The 4,902-nt window shown below is 30.2% G+C and overlaps 1 non-coding gene across 1 annotated transcript; it reads right to left on the minus strand.

Annotated features, from left to right (window-relative positions):
* Positions 1-2,669: 2,669 nt before the first annotated feature.
* LOC139851141 (small nucleolar RNA R71) lies at positions 2,670-2,776 on the minus strand. The gene has a single exon (XR_011760500.1). It is a non-coding gene; the product is annotated as a small nucleolar RNA R71 (small nucleolar RNA).
* Between the last annotated feature and the right edge of the window lie 2,126 nt (positions 2,777-4,902).

Genomic DNA, 4,902 nt, shown 5'->3' on the forward strand with positions numbered 1-4,902 from the left:
GAATAATCCAGGATAAAGGACAATTAACCCATGGTAATAAATTAAAATCAACACGTCAAACATCATGATTACGGAAGTTTAAATAAGCATAATTCTTTTATTTCATATTTTTTCGCACTTTTATTTACTGTCATTTTATTTATCATACTTTTTAATTATCGCAATTTTATTTATCGCACTTTAATTATCGTCATTTACATTACGCTTTAAATTAAGTTATATTTATTTTTAATATTTTACATTATGTTTTAACTGCGACTTAAGACATAAAATCGACAAACCGGTCATTAAACGGTAAAAAACCCCCCTTTTATAATAATAATAATACTACTTATATATATATATATATATATATATATATATATATATATATATATATATATATATATATATATATATATATATATATATATATATATATATATATATATTTATATATTTACAAATATAGTTTTAAAAATATAGCGTTAAACTTGGCTAGCTCCCTGTGGAACGAACCGGACTTACTAAAAACTACACTACTGTACGATTAGGTATACTGCCTATAAGTGTTGTAGCAAGGTTTAGGTATATCCAGTCTATAAATAAATAAATAACTTGTGTAAAATTGTATCGTATTTAATAGTATTTTGGAATAAAAATATAACTATTTCGTATACAGCTCTACGCACATCAAGTATTTTTGGCGCCGCTGTCGGGGACTCTTAAACGCCGAAAGCGAAACGCTATATAAAAAAAAGATTTTTAATTTACTTTTGTAAAAATACGTTTTAAATATCAAAAATATAAAAGAAAAAGAAAAATATATATCTATATTTTTAAGTTTAGTTAAATTTAAAAAGTTTATATTTCTATTTATTGTGAAAAGTTATAAAAACTAATAAGTAAATTTTTCTTATTTATAAGTTTTATATAAATATTTTACAAAAATATAAAATAGAAAAAAAAGTAAAAATAATCGAGCCTGGTACTTTAGCAGCCCAATTTGTGATCTGAATATATGGGCCATGCGACCGCATGAACCCGAAGGCTAAAACTCATGCGACCGCATGAGACGATCTGACACGCCTGATACCTCTGCCGACAGCATTAATTACGGGGTATTATTAATAATTATTATTAATCAACCCTAATTAGGGTTTAGTTTTATTTTAATTAATTTTAGTTTTATTTATTTTATATTTTTAAGTTATAATTAGTTTTAATAAATATATAAACTTAATACTTTTATAAAATAATAATATAAAAATAATATTTTTATAAAATTGTAATTTTATCACTTTTTATATCTTTTTATAAATTGTATATATTAATCGTTTATTAGTAACATTTGTATATTTATCGTTCGTACTTAGTTTTAAATATAGTATTTTGCCGTAGCTATTTTATATCTCTAAATTTTTAGGCTTTGCCGTAAAATCCCTTAAGTACTTTTTCTTTAGACTAAGATTTAGGTGCTTTATAATTTTGCGACGCCGTTTGAAGTTTATAAATTTTAGTACTTTTTAAGTTATTGCCGTTTTGATTATAGTATTTCTTTTAAGCTTTAATATTTTTAGACGCAACTTTTAATTCTTAATTTTTAGACTTTTAAGTTTTGACGCGCTACGTTCTTTTTATTATTTTTTTCGACCTTTTATTTTTCGACATTTTTCGACGCGCTCTTTTTCTTTCTTATTTCTCGACGCTCTAGTTTTTAGGATTTAGAAGTTTCTATTTCTTCTCTAAAATTTCTTTAAACTTCGACGAAAAATTATTTTAAGTGGTTAAAGTGATAGACATCCAAAATTTTCTGGTTCGTAGTAATAGTTGAATTTGTTAGTGGCGAGTTGTGGGCTTCCGATTTAAAGGGTCCTGGCTCCCTGCTGCATCTATTGGCTATTCGAAACGTGGACAAAATCAGAAAAGTCTATTAATTTGATAACTTATATAATTTTTATCTTTTATAACTAATAGGATATTTAGTGAATGCACCTAGCAAAACGTTCACCACCTTTCATACGTTCACCACCTGTAACTCGATCAAGACATCTAGCCAATATTGTCGCCGTTGATTTTTCTTTAGAATCGTCATCAAGTCAACCGAGTACTCCAATTCAAATTTTCGATAATCCATTTTTTGAACCCGACCTCACAATTGAGAATCTGGAGGATATTCAGGGACAATTCAGAGATCCTGAACCATTAATCATTCCTCCTGAACCACAATTCACTCATCCAGAAATTGTCGAGGAAGAAACCATTAAGTCAGATTCCCTTAGTGATTCAGATTCAACAAATTCAATCATGGAAAATTTGGAACCTCTAAGTAAGGAAGACTGAATGAGAGCTAAATGTACTGGCCAAGGTCATGCAATTACTCAACCAGACATTAATGCGTCAGATTGTGAAATCAAAGGAAAATCCTACACATGGTAACTAATCAAAGCCAATTTAGTGGTGCACCAAAGGAAGATCCAAACGAACATCTTCGTACCTTTAATAGAATATGTACTCTATTTAAAATCCGAGAAGTGGAGGATGAACAGATTTATCTTATGTTATTCCCCTGGACTTTAAAGGGAGAAGCCAAAGATTGGTTAGAATCGTTACCTGAAGGGGCGATTGATACATGGGAAGTTTTAGTTGAAAAATTTCTTAAACAATTCTTTCCGGCATCTAAAGCCGTAAGACTTCAAGGGGAAATTGTTACGTTCACGCAAAAGCCAAATGAAACTCTATATGAAGCATGGAAAAGATTTGGAAAGTTGTTGAGAGGATGTCCACAACATGGTTTAGATACTTATCAAATAGTACAAATATTCTACCAAGGATGCGACATCACTACAGGAAAAGACATCGATATAGCAGCTGGTGGTTCCATTATGAAGAAAACCGCAACTGAAGCTTACAAAATTATTGATAACACTGCTTCCCACTCACATGAGTGGCACCAAGAAAAAGATATCGTTAGATCATCTAAAGCGGCTAGAGCTGATTCTAGCCATGACTTTGATTCCATTTATGCAAAGATAGATGCTGTCGAGAGACGAATGGAAAAGATGACTAAGGATATTTACTCAATACGAATTAGCTGTGAGCAGTGTGGAGGACCACATTTGACAAAAGATTGTCTCAGTATTGAACAAACAATGGAACAAAGAGAGAATGTTTCATACATGAACCAAAGGCCTAGAAATAGTTATCAGAATAATTATCAACTGCCAAGACCAATCTACAATCAAAACCAGAATTATAACCGAAATGTTCCATACAACAACTGAAATGTCCCATTCTTATTGATTAAAAACGTTCCATATTAATTGATTTCGTTACGAGGTTTTGACCTCTATATGAGACGTTTTTCAAAGACTGCATTCATTTTTAAAACAAACCATAACCTTTATTTCATAAATAAAGGTTTAAAAAGCTTTACGTAGATTATCAAATAATGATAATCTAAAATATCCTGTTTACACACGACCATTACATAATGGTTTACAATACAAATATGTTACATCGAAATCAGTTTCTTGAATGCAGTTTTTACACAATATCATACAAACATGGACTCCAAATCTTGTCCTTATTTTAGTATGCAACAGCGGAAGCTCTTAATATTCACCTGAGAATAAACATGCTTTAAACGTCAACAAAAATGTTGGTGAGTTATAGGTTTAACCTATATATATCAAATCGTAACAATAGACCACAAGATTTCATATTTCAATACACATCCCATACATAGAGATAAAAATCATTCATATGGTGAACACCTGGTAACCGACAATAACAAGATGCATATATAAGAATATCCCCATCATTCCGGGACACCCTTCGGATATGATATAAATTTCGAAGTACTAAAGCATCCGGTACTTTGGATGGGGTTTGTTAGGCCCAATAGATCTATCTTTAGGATTCGCGTCAATTAGGGTGTCTGTTCCCTAATTCTTAGATTACCAGACTTAATAAAAAGGGGCATATTCGATTTCGATAATTCAACCATAGAATGTAGTTTCACGTACTTGTGTCTATTTTGTAAATCATTTATAAAACCTGCATGTATTCTCATCCCAAAAATATTAGATTTTAAAAGTGGGACTATAACTCACTTTCACAGATTCTTACTTCGTCGGGAAGTAAGACTTGGCCACTGGTTGATTCACGAACCTATAACAATATATACATATATATCAAAGTATGTTCAAAATATATTTACAACACTTTTAATATATTTTGATGTTTTAAGTTTATTAAGTCAGCTGTCCTTGTTAGTAACCTACAACTAGTTGTCCACAGTTAGATGTACAGAAATAAATCGATAAATATTATCTTGAATCAATCCACGACCCAGTGTATACGTATCTCAGTATTGATCACAACTCAAACTATATATATTTTGGAATCAACCTCAACCCTGTATAGCTAACTCCAACATTCACATATAGAGTGTCTATGGTTGTTCCGAAATATATATAGATGTGTCGACATGATAGGTCGAAACATTGTATACGTGTCTATGGTATCTCAAGATTACATAATATACAATACAAGTTGATTAAGTTATGGTTGGAATAGATTTGTTACCAATTTTCACGTAGCTAAAATGAGAAAAATTATCCAATCTTGTTTTACCCATAACTTCTTCATTTTAAATCCGTTTTGAGTGAATCAAATTGCTATGGTTTCATATTGAACTCTATTTTATGAATCTAAACAGAAAAAGTATAGGTTTATAGTCAGAAAAATAAGTTACAAGTTGTTTTTGTAAAGGTAGTCATTTCAGTCGAAAGAACGACGTCTAGATGACCATTTTAGAAAACATACTTCCACTTTGAGTTTAACCATAATTTTTGGATATAGTTTCATGTTCATAATAAAAATCATTTTCTCAGAATAACAACTTTAAAATCAAAGTTT

The sequence above is a fragment of the Rutidosis leptorrhynchoides genome, chromosome 5 (genome assembly GCF_046630445.1).
Source record: "Rutidosis leptorrhynchoides isolate AG116_Rl617_1_P2 chromosome 5, CSIRO_AGI_Rlap_v1, whole genome shotgun sequence".
NCBI lineage: Eukaryota > Viridiplantae > Streptophyta > Magnoliopsida > Asterales > Asteraceae > Rutidosis > Rutidosis leptorrhynchoides.